The 15,303-nt window shown below is 40.1% G+C and overlaps 1 pseudogene; it reads left to right on the top strand.

Moving 5' to 3' along the window:
• The first annotated feature begins 1,276 nt into the window (after positions 1–1,276).
• On the top strand, positions 1,277–1,376 carry LOC122232130 (annotated as a pseudogene).
• Positions 1,377–15,303: the final 13,927 nt, after the last annotated feature.

The raw sequence follows: 15,303 nt of genomic DNA, 5'->3' as shown, positions 1-15,303 counted from the left end.
TCCCTCTCTTCTCTTCCCCCCACCCTTCCCATACGTTCATCTGTTTTGTTTCTTAAACAACACATTTTTTAATGTTTATTTATTTATTTTGAAAGAGAGAGAGAGAGCAAGCAGGGGAGGGGCAGAGAGTGAAGAACAGAGAGAATACCAAGCAGCCTCCGTGTTGACAGCTCAAAGCCCAATGCAGGCCCAGGTAGGGCCAACGTAGGGCTCAATCCCACAAACCTCAAGATCACGACCTGAAATCAAGAGTCTGTCACCCAACCAACTGAGCCACCCAGGTGTTCCATAAGCAACACATTTTAAAACAGCTTGTAGGTCTAAGAAATAATTGCAGTGAAATTATAAATTATTTCCAATGGAATAATAATGAAAATATGACATATCAAAACATTTGGGGTGCAGATAATGCAGGACTCAGGGAAATTCATAGCTTTAATTGTATATATTTGAGAAGAGCAAAAATCGAAAATCCACATGATTTAAGCTTTCATCTTAAGAAGCTAAAAAAAGAACAGCAACTTAAACACAAGGAAATAGAAAGAAAGCAATAATAAAAATAACAGTAGAAATCTTTGAACTAGAAAACAAATATGCAATTTTTAAAAGTCTACAAATTCTAAAAGGGACTTGAGGTGCCTACCTTTGTTTCTGAGTAAAGATCTGTTTTAGTTCTTCCTTCTCAAACTATTTACCTTTTATTTCCTTCTATTGTCTTATTGCACTAGCTAGGAGTTTCAGTGTGTTGCTAAATAGGAGTGGTGAGAGAGGACATACTTGCCTTTTTCCCAACCTTAAAAACGGTACACATTTTCTCACAATTAGGTAGGATGTTGAACATAGGTTTTTTTGTAGATTTTTAAAAATCATGTTGAGAAAGTTTCTCTTTATTCCTAGGTTTGCTGAGAGTTTTCATCATAAATAGGTGTTAGATTTTGTCAATGCTTTTTCTGCATCAATCGATATGATCATATGATTTCTTTTCTTTAGTCTGTTGATACGGTGGATTACATTCGTTGATTTTCAAATGTTGAACCAGTCTTGCGTTTCTGGAATAAATCCAACTTGGTCACAGCGTATAATTATTTTTATACATTGTTGGGTTCGATTTGCTATTATTTTGTTGAGGATTTTTGCATCTGTGTTCATGAGAGCTATTTATTAGTCTGTAATTTTCTTTGTTGTATTTTTATCTGGTTTGGGTATTAGGGTAATGCTGGCCCCATAGGCAAGTTGGGAAGTAAAGTTTTGTTTTTAAAAGTTTTCTTGAGAGTGCTGGCTTCAGCAGCAAATATACTAAAATGGGAACAATACAGAGATTAGCGTGGCCCCTGCACAAGGAAGACACACAGAATTCATAAAAGTTTCCATGAGAGATGGATGGTGGTGATAGTTGGGTAGCATGATGAATCTATCTGCCACCACCGAACTGTAAATTTAAAAATGATTAAGATGATAAATTTTGTGCCCTGTGTATTTTGTTGCAATAAAAAGTTAACCTTGAAGGGCGCCTGGGTGGCTCAGCTGGTTAGGCGTCTGATTCTTCGGCTCCGGTCATGATCTCACGGTTAGAGGGTTTGAGCCTGTGACGGGCTTTGGGCCGACAGTGCCTGAGCCTCCTTGGGATTCTCTGTCTCTCACTTTCTCTCTGCCCCTCCCCACTCGTGCTCTCTTTCTCTGTCTCTCAAAATAAAATGAATAACCTTAAAATGAAAAGCTCCCTTGAGCTTTGGCTGTACTAGGCCAAAGTGCGAGGTCTCTGTGCAAGACCCGGGTCTTAATTGAAAGACCCACAATGATCTGGTGGAATTGGAGCAAAAAGCCAGGTAAAGACTGTAACCAAGGAATGTAGGGAGTAGCTATGGCTGTTTGTTTCCCTGCCAAGTGAAAATCTAATTGGGAAGGTTATATGCACAGTTATGAATATTAAATTAACAATGGAACATAGCATATTGGCCAAAATACAACTCAGAGACTGAATGATGTAGGATTTGAGAAAGGGATGTCACTAAGTCTTTTTCTTCTCCTAAACTAACATAACTCTTTCTTTAGCTCTTGTCTCACATGTGTGGTTGAGGGGGGTGGGGGTGGGGCAGGGTATGGGAAACATTGCCATAGTTACAGGAAAAGGTTCAGCATTTTACAGTCTGGGAAAAAGGGATGATAGATTGAATTTCAAAGGCACATTATTCTATCCAAGGTTGACAAAGCATACCTTTGTAATGTGGAGCCAGAGACAGCTAATCAAGTTAACATCAAGTTAACCCGGAGGCAAAATCGTGTTGGAGGTAGAAACGGGAAGAAGGAATGGATGGCATGGACTTAGAAAGAACAGACACCTCAAGCTCCTAACAGTTATGATTAAAGCTTCATTACTTGAACTTTACCAGCTTGGCATTTGTGCTAAAATTTAGTGCTACTGCTGAATTTTACTTTCATTGAATGTGACCTTTTTTTTTAATTTAAGATAAAAGAGTGTTTTAAAGTCTGTCCTTCTCTGATTTCTCAAAAATCATTAAATACAAATTAGTTACTTTTTTTAAAGAGTATCTATTCATTTTTGAGAGACAGAGTGAGTGGGGGAGGGGCAGACACACACACACACACACACACACACACACACACACACAGAATCCCAAGCAGGCTCCACACTGTCAGCGCAGAGCCTGATGCAGGGCTTGAATTCATGAACCGTGAGATCATAACCTGAGCTGAAATCAAGAGTTGGTCACTTAATGGACCAAAACACCCAGGTACCCCCAAATTAGCTATGTTTTTATGAAATAGTCTTATTTTACAGACTATTGTCTATTTTAAGACATCATCAATTATAGTTCACCATTAAAACACTATTTTAATAAACTATTTTTAAGCCACATTCTAATTTCAGAAGTAGTAAACATGAAAAATGTCTATCTTAGGGGCACCTGCATGGCACAGTCAGCAAAGTGCCTGACTCTTGATCTCAGCTCAGGTCATGGTCTCACGGTTCAAGAGTTAGAACCTTTTCATCTGGCTCTGTGCTGACCGTGCACAGCCTGCTTGGGATTCTGCCTCTCTTTCTCTCTGCCCCTCCCCAACTTGTGTGCTCTCTAAATAAACAAATAAATAAACAAGTAAATAAATAAACTTTTAAAAAAGAAAAAAAGAAAAACGTCTATCTTAGAGTCAAAGAAATTCCTCTTTCCTAACCCCTACAAGCCAAGTGCCTCCTGGGCACATTCACTTCAGTGTCAACACCCCTGAAATTCAATCCATCACTGTTAATCCCTGAATCCAAATCTGCTTCTGTTTCTGTTGTCCATTTTTATTTCCGTTATCAAAACCTGACTCGAGTCAGAAACCTTGACTCCTCCTTCCCCCTCATCCTCTACATCCAGTCAATTGCCGGGTTCTGCTCATTCTACCTCCTGGATCTGTTTTGGCTGCATCCACTTCCTGTGTCCCTGCTGCCCCCATCCTTGCTCATCCTGCCAGCCTCCCTCTCCTGCGGGACTGCACAATCCTCCCAATGACCTCTATCTTCTCCTCTCTGCAGCTAAGCAGTCTTCAGTAGCAGCCCAAGGCCCTTAGAATAAAACACCAAATCCTTATTATGGCATCCCTGGCCCTCTGTTCTCCAGCATCACCACATACTGCTTGTCTCCCCGCTCTAGAAACTCCAGCCACACCGACCTCTCTTAGTTCCTCAGGCAGTCACAGAAAGTCTCCCCTCCTCCCTTTTGTGCATGTCCTCCAGGCTTCAGTTAAAATGTCCCTTCCTCACAGAGAACTTCTCTGTACCCCGGATGAGCCCAGGTCCCCTGCTCTATGCCCCCACAGCACAGTGGTCCTTCATTTTTGTTAACACACGGCACACTCGTGATCATTTATCCAAATCCACCTTCCCCACTAGACGGCAAGTGGTGTTCCTGAACTAACCTTAATGCCTGGCACACAGTGAGCACTCCTTAAATTTTGATAAGTGTATTAAGGAATAATGTCCATAAAGGGCAAATATTATTGGGGTGCCTGGGTGGTTCAGTGGGTTAAGCATCCGACTCTTGATTTCTACTCAGGTCATGATCTCATGGTTTGTGAGTTCCAGCCCCAGAGCCTGCTTGGGATTGTCTCTCTCCCTTTCTCTTTCTCTGCTCCTCCTCTGCTCATGCTCTCTCTCTCTCTCCCTCTCTCAAAATAAATAGGTAAACTCAAAAAAGAACAAATGTTATTATTTTATTAAAGAATAAACATCCATATGTATACTGTCTGTGAGCATGGAGTCTAGAATCAGTCTGCTGGGTTCATATCCCAGCTTCCCCAGTGATTAGCAAGGGGACAAGTTATTTCATCTTTTTGGGTTTTAGTTGTCCTTTTAGAAATGGGTACAACAAGGCTATTTATGTCTTATAAGTTGGAGCAGTTATGAAGACTGAATAAATTAGTGTGGGGAAAGCACTTAAGACATTGTCTGGCACATAGCACTCAAACAAATATTTGCTATTATTATTATCTCATTTATCTGTCTTAACAATCTTAGCAGGAATGATAGTTGATAAATTGAGGGCTGTATACAGTAAATGTCTCCCGAATTTGAGGATGTGGTGAGGAAAATTCACTGTCTTGAGATGGAACCACCAAAAGTCAATATAAAAAAGCCCCACACCAGCCCTGAGCTGAAGTAGTCCTTCCTTCGGTGACAGGCCACATGTAAGCTGCTTCAGACAAAGCTTTGGGGATCCATCCAAATGAATCAAGGTAGCAAATGTATCTTCAGACCCAGTCTCCAAGATTAAAGGAGATAATGCACATTAAGAGCACTTAGAAAATCATAAAGTATGATATAAACGTTTGTGGTTTTGATTACTGTTATTAGTATCAGAGTAATTCTATCACCCAATCGATGGTATTGTGATCCAACTGTCTGAAACAACACGATTGCTTGTAATCACAAAAACCTAATAGTGGGGCAGAGGAGCTGAAGAGCTAGGAAGGAAAAAGTTAGTATTGTTTATCCAGCACAATCTAATCAAGAGGGATGCTCGTAGGAGATGAGAGTGGTAAAGTTCGTGGAACAAAGTTTCTCCTGACACCGTGCAAATATTTTGGCTCTAACTGTCGATGCTTATCAAGCAAGTACTTTTTCTTTGATCAGCCTTGCAGGCACCAGGAAAGGGAACAACTTGAACACTAATTGCTATAAAGCGAGTAAATGAGTATTCATTCATCGAACACTTATTGAGCCCCTCCTCTCTGGCCGGCACCACATGGCAGTAAGTAGTGCCTGCCCTCATGTTACGGTCCAGAGAGGAGACAGACAAACAAGTAATTAGACAAATGAAACCACGACTGCATCTCCTGCCCAGTGCTGCATTAGTAAGATTGGCTTTTCTGATACTTTACGTGGAGCCAGGAGTCAACCAGATGATGGGATGAGGAGAAAGCTGTCAGACAGAAGGCAGTAAAAAGTTTGTTGTGTTGGGGTGCCTGGGTGGCTCAATCAGTTAAGCGTCCGACTTCAGCTCAGGTCATGATCTCATGATCTGTGAGTTCAAGCCCTGCATCGGGCTCTGTGCTGACAGCTCAGAGCCTGGAGCCTGCTTCGGATTCTGTGTCTCCCTCTCTCTCTGACCCTCCCCTGTTCATGCTCTGTCTCTCTCTGTCTCAAAAATAAATAAAAACATTTTAAAAAATCTTTTAAAAAAGAGTTTGTTGTGTTTGAGGATCAGAAGAGCCAATATAGACTGGAAGGAGTCAAGGGATAGAAAGGCCACAGGAATGACCTGGAGAGAGAAGCAGGTCAGATCACAAAGGGCCATGGAGGCCACAGAAACCGTAGGGAATTATTTCGAGTACAAATTATAAAAATAAGATGACTTACGATGTCATTTGTGCTCTATAAAGATCCTTCTGATTGCTACAGAAAGAATGGGTTGGAGGAAAAATTAAAGTAAGAATAGACCAGATAGGGCATTTTGCGATAGTCCAGACAAGGGATAACATTAATGGGGACAAGAGTGGTGGGAGTAGATATAAGAGGACAGATTTGTGATGATATGCTTAGGAATAGGATTACTAGACCTTGGTGATAGACTGGAAGTGATGGAGAGGCAGTTCCAGGATTCCAGCCTGAGCAACTGGCTTGAAGAGGTGCATCCATTCACTAAGATGAGCAAGGGTAAATGAGGGATAGATTTGATGTGGCTGTGGGTGAGAATGTAGGTGTTACGAAGTAAACAAGAGTTCAGTTTGAATATGTGAAGCATATGAGATCCCAGAGGAAATGAGAATTATCCAATGGCCATTTAGATACATGGCAATGAAGTTTAATAGAGTGGTCCAGACTGCCGCAGATATTTGATGGTCACTGGTGTGTAAATACAAACAGTGCCTGAGATTAGAGAGATGACCTAGGAAGAAAATGTGGAAAAGAAGCAAAGAGGGGTGACTGAGTGGCTCAGTCCATTAAGCATCTGACTCTTGATGTCAGCTCAGGTCTTGATATCAGGGTCATGAGTTCAAGCTCAACTTGGGTTCAAGCCCAACGTTGAGTTCAAGCCTAACGTTGGCAAACGTTGGGCTCCACACTGAGCATGAAGCCTACTTAAAACAAAACAAAACAAAACAAAAAAAAAAAAAAAAGCAAAGAGAACCACCAATCTCTTGTGAGCTATAATCTCAGGAGTCAGATTCTTACAACCCATCAAACTCTGGGTGGATTAATAAGATTGGATTTCTGAACCAGAGCAACCTGATACTCATTTCTTCATCCATGGTGACTCTAGTAAGGTAGCTAGCCAAAACAAGCAACAGACCTCTCCATCCATGACAGCTATATTCTAAAACATGAAAGATTTTATTGTTCCCATTTTACAGAGGGAAAAATGAGATTATGAAAGTTTAAGTGATTTGGTGAAAACTGCAGAATCAGTGAGCGACAGACAGGACTGAGGGTAATTCAGGGCATATAATTGCAGTTAAGAACTCTTCCTACCCTTCAGGAATAGGTCGCGATGGTCACTGTAAGCTTGTGAAGAAATGCAGAAGTTCGTGATCCTGGTGGGAAGACCACAGAACAAAGAAAGCTATTAATCAAAACTAAGTATAAACCTGTGGGACGAAGCGATCATCATGAACTCAGGTAGGTAATAAAGGGTCCACCAGTGTGGAACCATGAAGGATAACGAGGAATTGGGGTAGGCGAAAGGGGGAGGGAAAGAGTCTCAGACTTAAGGACACAATGAACCAAGATGCAGGATGCATTGAGGTGTAGAAAAGAGCTGATGGCAAATGGGCTTCCTTTCATAGGCCACCCCAATAGATGGTTGGTGGTTCAATGTCGGGGGATTAACAAGACATGTCAAGGGCAGGAGACAAGGAAGCAGGGGCAGAGCGCAGTTACCTTTCCCAGACTCAAGGGTCTGTGTGGGTAGCTACAAAAAAACATATCTGGATAGACCAGAGTAAGGTCAGATTATTTCCGCCTGGGAAGCCAAGCTGGAAACATTGAATTTAGTTCAGTAATCTATGAGGAGCCTTTACAGGTTATTGAAGGGGAAGGAAATATAAAATCTTCAAGAAATGAGTATGTTGGTAGTGGTGCTGTGCTACAAAAGATAAAAAGGCAAAGAACTGGAGTCCTAGAGGAAAAGTAGGAAGCCCTTAACTTGATATAAATCAGTGGCTTTTCAAACTTTCCTTAGCAGAGAATCCTTCCTAAAAATGAACTCTTGGGGCACCTGGGTGGCTCAGTTGGTTGCGTGTCCAAGTCTTAATTTTAACTAAGGTCATGATCTCATGGTTCATGAGATTGAGCCCCACATCAGTCTCAGCACAGAGTGTGGAGCCTGCTTGGGATACTCTCTCTCTCTCTCTCTCTCTCTCTCTCTTTTTAAGTTTATTTACTTATGTTGAGAGAGAGAGAGAGAGAGAAAGAACGCACATCAGTGCTCACAGGAGAGGGCAGAGAGAGTGAGAGAGAATTCCAAGCAATGGGGGCTCAAACTTACAAACCCTGAGATCATGACCTGAGCCAAAATCAAGAGTTGGACCCTTAATAGATTGAGCCACCCAGGTGTCCATACCTGCTTGGGATTCTCTCTCTGCCCCTCCCCTGCTCATGCTCTCTCACACAATTTCTCAAAAATAAATAATAAACTTTATAAAAACTAAGATATATATATATATATATATATATATATATATATATAAACTCTTATTTGAAATCCCAATGTATGCAGCTGAAAAAACAGTGGCCCTTTTATTATAACAATTTATTTTATGGCTTTAAACATATAACATATGCTTTTAATAACGTCAAACAAAAGATAAAGGAGGTTGATTAAATAAATGGAAAAGTTTTACCTGCTTTAGCATCCAAATATCTAATTAATTTATGAATTTTATTTAGGTTTTATAATAGCACAAAAATCTTGATACACACTGATAAGTACCTGTGTATGGTACATTGTGTTCGTTTTTGTATTTTATAATTTGTCTGCAATTACAGGGTACTCTTCCGTTGGACTAATCTTGAAGGTACTGTTGTAGGATCTTTTTTTTTCCTTAACAAAAGTATGAAGAGCAAGAAGCCTCCAGAGCCAAAACAGTGTGGAGCCATCTCCGGGGTAAGATGATCACGATTGGCCACGGTGTAGGCTTCATCTGCTACTGCTCGGTCGCCGTGGCATGAAGACAGCAAGTTCGTGGAAGAAGCTCTTGAGTGTGGCCAGGCACCTCAGCAAGCACAGTGTGCCTGTACCATGGTAGTGGATTCGTTTGTAATTCTAGATGCGCAGTGCACAGTCCTGAAGTGAAAAGAGAGCAGTGTAAAGTTTCAGCCTTCCCAATATCAAAGACATTAGGTTTTGCACTTGTGTCTGTATCTGCTGGCATCACAATTCTTTATTTTGCTTGGATTGCCTCCAAGAAGAGAAACTAAGGTGGGGAGGGAGAGTGGGGAGGAGAGGAGGAGGTATCAGGTATGAGATATTTCTCTAACTCTAAAGAGAGTCTGTAACTTCTTTAGTAACAGGCTTGGGTTAACATAGATTATTTACAAATCCAGGGAACAAATTCCATTCCGGCACGTGAAAGCTGGGGAAGTGCACAGAGAAAGAGAGAGAGACAGAGGTGGAGAATCCCAAGCAGGCTCCACACTCAGCGCAGAGCCTGACTTGGGGCTTGATCTCACAGCTGTGAGATCATGACCTGAGCCGAAATCAAGAGTCAGATGCTTAATTGACTGAGCCACCTAGGCACCCTTGTTTTCTATGCCTTGAACAGAAAATCAATCTTTAGGAGTAGAAAAAACCATTTGCACTTATTGGAATATTTAATTGATATTCCATTTTTTAAAGTTACAAAATTAAAAAAAAATAAAGTTACAAAATTAAAAATTTGGTTTCCTTTGAGTTTAAATTAGTAATCTTGTTACACAAATTGAGATTAATTCTCTCACTTTTCTTTGATTAATATTTGGTTAGCTCATGGTAAAGAAATTAAATTAAACAATCAGTATCATTTACAAACTTGGATAATTACATCCCCTTAAACATTTTGAACTGCATTTATAAACTTAACAGAGTCCATTTTTATTCTAAATGTTTTAAATGCTTGCAGAGCAAATTTATAACCCAAAGAGGAAAACCTTTCCTAAGTACTTAAATAACTCTTATAAATCTAATGCATTAAATGCATACATATGGTTAATTAAATTCTCTTAAACATTCCCATTACTTGGAAAAAAGATGAGTGTTAATACTGACAGGAATAGGGTCTTGGGAAGGAGAGTGTAGTGTGATAGAGGCAAGCTGATGGAAGGCCTATCAGAGTGCCACAGGGCATTGGGACCAAGATGTCTGGAACACAGGTTCTCTGCAATCTGGGTCATGGGAGTCCCCACCCCAACCTACTCCTTCTCATCTGCTGTGAATATTTTGAAAAGGTTCCTTGATTCCTGGTGTTGCCCAAGTGTCCCCAAACTTGACATGCCTTCATCCAACCCCCATCTTACACCCTTGACCTGCTTGTGACTAGCTGGCTGGAGTGCAGGGAAAGGCTGCTTCAAGAGATGTGAATTTGGCAGCAATCATCTAGTGTTTCCCTCGTAAGCAATCCTTGCAATAAATGTTTACAGAGTAGAGCACCACAGCTTGGGAGGTCCCCCGTAGCGAGGGGGTAAAAAGAAGACACTCCTGAAAAAGAAATTATAAAATTCTGTGTCTAACTATGTCTTGGACAAATTAATAAAGTCCTAAAACTTACCTTTTGTACTTAGCACATATAAGTAACCAAGGGCTGGGTTTCTACTCCCCTCTTCCCTCAGATATATGTTTACTTGTTTATTTTCAAATACCTTAAATAGAAATCTGGTGCTAAAAATCAACATTTGAATCCTGATAAGAAGGTAATGAGGGTTTAACTAATAGCCTAATATATATAGGTTCATTGCAGGGTTCGGGTAGAGACTTTTTCAAAGGGTCTCTCCCTTAATGATACAAAAAACTCAAAAGAAAAAGAAAATGTTTTTTTCTTTTTTAAAAATGGGAGCCCAGCACTGAGTGATGCACTGGGGAGGTTGTGGGAGGAATTGAGATGATATTCCTTTCCTCCAGACTGTACAAGGTAGTTGAGGAGATGAAACTAACCCACATATAACAATAACAACAACTTAAGATGACATACAATCAAATGCTAGGTAGGGTGTGACATTCAGTAGATGATGTGGGGGATGAGAGAGGGGAAGTTTCTGGAAATGGTTGCAGAAGGCAGGTTGGACTTCACAGAGATGCAAAGACATCAGCTGAATATCACAGAATGGGTAGAACTCATACCCCAACCCAGACAGATTTCTCTGGGTACTTTGAAAGAAAGGCCCATTAGGGAAATATTGAAAATTATGGGTACGCTGACCACATTTTCCATAAAAAATATCAGAACACATGGTCCGACACACGGTCGAACAACAGGAAAGAATATTTTTAATTGGGGCTGTTCCAGAAAATCTACAACATATGGTTACTCCACTTATGGGCCAAGAAAATCCTAACTACAATGAAGGGCTGAACTGACCAACCCTAGGTAGACAGACATGGCCACTACCATTTGAGAATCTCTCAACTATATCCGCATAGTCATCAGAGTTTATGTTCTTCATTAAAGTTTCTGTTCATCTTTCCAGAGGAAAGGTCAGTACTTCAACAATAAAAGACAGGCTGAGAATTTATATTCGGATTTCTTAAATTATGTTCCTTAATATTCTCTAAATTTACATAAATAGTTTTTGTGCTAGGCAGGGCATATGAATAATGAATACAGAAACATTTTTTTTACCTGGGATTATAAAATAAAATCCAATGTAAAGCGTCCTTCACTATAAGAAAAAGGGAATATCCATACCCCTTGGAGTTCCTAGACTTGTTATCAGAGCCCTCATTCATACCATAACATGTAGGTAAAATGTATCTTAAACTACCAAGATTGTTATACGTAACTTTGCCTTTTGCTTCCCTGATGTCTCACTGTTTTTTCATCCATAGTTTGCTGTCTAAAATAAAATACATGCCAGGAGCTTCCTTATCCAGTTTTGCAATTAAAAGTCGTAGCAATTATTGGAAAAGGAACAGTTTTAAGGACTTGAACTCAAGTCTTGGCAGGTGAAAACATCTTCCATTTCGCCTTTTAGCCCATCGCAGAGCTCCAAGATCACTTGCCAACTCATCCTCAATATTATTAAGGAAATGCACATTTTTCTCCTTTTATGGTTAGTGAATACATTGGCCAAGATGATGTGGTAATCATTGCTGAAAGACAACAACAAAGCCACACATTTGAACATTTCCCTTGCTTCTAAATCAAAATCTTAAATGTATCTTAAAATATATTGATTTCTGATAAAAGCAAAAATACATGTTTTTAATAAGATTTCATGGCAGTAGACTTGTCCTTTTTTTTTTTTTTTTTTTTTTGCAACCTTCCATTATTATGTCAGGCCTCAAAAAACTTAGGTATGTTCAAAGACAGAGTCCAAATTTCATCAGCAGAGTTGTCAAAAAGGGGGAAACACCAAGAGAAACAACAACATAAAGGGAATGTTTCACCACGATTAAAATAAAAAGTTGTTTTGGGGCACCTGGGTGGCTCACTCAGTTAAGCATCTGACTTAGGCTCAGGTCATGATCTCATGGTTTGTGGGTTCAAGCCCTGCCTCGGGCTCTGGGCTGACAGCTCAGAGCCAGGATCCTGCTTCAGATTCTGTGTCTCTGTCTCTGTCTCTGTCTCTCTCTCTCTGCCCCTCTCTCTCTCTCAAAAATAAACATTAAAAAAATTGTTTTAATAAAAAAAAAAAACAAACATTGTTTTTTAGCCTTAGGAGAGAATCCAATCTGACACAGGTTACAACATGGATGAACCTTTAAGACATGCCAAGTGAAATAAGCCAGACACAAATACTGTATGATTTCTCTTACCTAATGAGGAACCCAGTGTAGTCAAATTCAGAGAGACAGGGGTTCTGATTGGCAGGGGCTGGAATACAAATGGAAACAGGAGTTATTATTTAATAGGTACACAGTTTCAGTTTTGGAAGATGAAAAGAGTTCTAGGGATGGGTGTTGGTAATGGCTGCATGATGGTGTGAACAGATTTAATGCCACTGATATGTACACTTAAAAATGGTTAAGATGGTAAATTTTATGTTATATGTATATTTACCCAAACTTATATTTTAAATCAAAATTTTAATTATGAATCAAGTTCTAGATATTCACATTACTAATTATCTACCTGGATAAAAATTCTCTTTCCCAATCCTCAAATGTAGGTCCAATGATGACTGGTAAATTATCAGTGACCTTTGGAGAATTGAGTCAAATCCTAAGTACTCAATAAAAACCGGATGGTTGGTGGGGGTGGGGGGGTGGTGGGGGGGGTGGGGGTGCCTGGTTGACTCAGTCTGTAGAGGATGCTCTTGATCTAAGGGTTGTGAGTTTGAGCCCCATATTAGTGGTAGAGTTTACTTAAAAAAATAAAAATATAAATAAAAAATTAAAGCAGTTTGGTGACATGATCTAACAGTTATTTTCCTTGCCTCTTTGTATAAGTAAATGTCAACACATTAATATCATTTTAATATAATAATAATAGCTAAATTTCTTTTTTTTTTAATTTTTTTTAACATTTTATTTATTTTTGAGACAGGGAGAGACAGAGCATGAATGGGGGAGGGTCAGAGAGAGAGGGAGACACAGAATCTGAAACAGGCTCCAGGCTCTGAGCTGTCAGCACAGAGCCCGATGCGGGGCTCGAACTCACAGACAGCGAGATCATGACCTGAGCCGAAGTCAGCCGCTTAACAGACTGAGCCACCGAGGCACCCCAATAATAGCTAAATTTCTTAAGTATTTACTATATACTGAGTACTGGTCTAAGTGTTAAAATCTTGACAATCCTATTATATTTTATATATGAGAAAACTAGCCTTAGAAAGATCGTTTGCCCTCTGTCACCAGCTAGTAACCCGTAGATCTGGGATACCAATCATTCTGGTTTCAGGGCCCATGCTTTTAAAGCACTAGTCTAATGCTAGGTTTTTAGAAAACAGATGAACCTAGTGTAAGTACTACTATTCTCATGGGTAAAGGTCCTTGCTCAATCTTTCATTTCTTCAAACATTTACTAAGCACTTACTATGTTCCAGGTAATACGCCAAGTGCTGAAGATGAATAAAACTAACAGGACATGATCTTATGAACCAAAAAAGAGAGAGAGAGAAGTAAAAGGTACACAGAGAAAGTGTGACAAAGAATACTGTCCACATGACCACAAAGAGGAAGGGCTCAGTTCTACTTGGCATGGGCCACTTTGCCTATTTTTTTCCCTTTGCATTCTCTGAGAAACATTTCGACTCTTTTTTTTAAGTAGGCTCCACCCCCAATGCTGCGGCTTGAACTCATGACCCTGAGATAGAGAGTCACAGGCTGTACTGACTGAGCCAGCCAGGCTCCCTGAAACCTTTCAACTCTTTAGTTTTGGTGGATGATATGTAAATAAATTTGGCAACAGAGGAAAGTAAAACAAGTATTCTAAGACACTTGAGGATACAAGATACTAGAGGACAGAAAACACTCTAGATGGTGTATTTTCACTGTAAGGAAACCAGCTGGAAAGGCCAGGCGACTACCTAGAGACGAGTAACTGGGATTGGGGGGAAAGGTAATAAGGAGACAAAGTAAGCAATAAACAATATTCAGTGTACATACTAAAATAAAGTTAGATGAACTACCAAAGAATTCAAGGACACATGCTTTATTGCCAAGGATCCCATAATCTAGCAGAGAGACAAAAGGCACAAATAAATACATTTTTCAAGCAATAATTCATAAGGGCAAATTAACATCACATGAACAATATGTAAGTGGTAATCAGGGACCACGCAGAGGAATAAACACAATAAGACCCCAGAGGTTTGGGGTCCAATTTAGAAATCAAGAAGGGATGATGTTGGTGAAAAGGAACAAGGGCATTGCAAACTGGGAAGGGCAGCATCATAGCACGGAAATTGGAAGAAACTGAGTCCCATAAATTCACTAGAACTTCAGAGGAAGCAAGCTTTGACAGTAACTGTCCTGTAGACGATTATTTACAGATGACCTGGAGGAATTCGAAGGAATGCAACGTGCCTACAGGTTCATGGACAAACATCAAAAAATGTACTTCTAAAGCTGGATAAATATTAATTTTGCTGGTTATAGAAAGGGGAATCACTGCAGTTGTGCTGATCCAGCTAGCCAAAGGCTGCGCTTCGAATAGTTAAGTGGCCAAGTATTTACCTTATTAAAACATAAACAGGGGCACCTGGCTGGCTCAGTTGGCAGAGTGTTCAATGCTTGATCTCAGGGTCATGAGTTCGAGCCTTATGTTGGGTGTAGAGATTACTAAAAAAAATAATAATAATTAATTTAAAAAATTACAAAATAAAATGTCGTTAACAGAAGAGTTCAAATTTCTCATAGAGCCCTTAACATGTGGAAGAGGGGTGAGAGAGCCAGATACCTCCTCAAACAGAGAGCCTGCTCTGCAAAGTCTAATAATAGCAGCTGTCACATATTGTATGGTCACACAGCACCAGGCACTAGTCTAAGGGCTCACTGAGGGTCTTCTCCTTTCATCCTCATGACCCTGCAGGAAATGGTAAGTGGTACCGCTACCCCCAGAGCCCAGGCCCCTCACCACTAGGCTATACCAATTTTCTACTGCTTTTCAAATGATGATGTAAAGTTCTGTCTGTTCCTGGGACAGAGGGGCAATGAGTTATACGAATGC

This window comes from Panthera tigris, chromosome A1 (assembly GCF_018350195.1).
Source record: "Panthera tigris isolate Pti1 chromosome A1, P.tigris_Pti1_mat1.1, whole genome shotgun sequence".
In the NCBI taxonomy this organism is placed as follows: domain Eukaryota; kingdom Metazoa; phylum Chordata; class Mammalia; order Carnivora; family Felidae; genus Panthera; species Panthera tigris.
The sequence above is the reverse complement of the archived record's forward strand: the minus strand, read 5'-3'. Positions and strand labels throughout refer to the sequence as shown.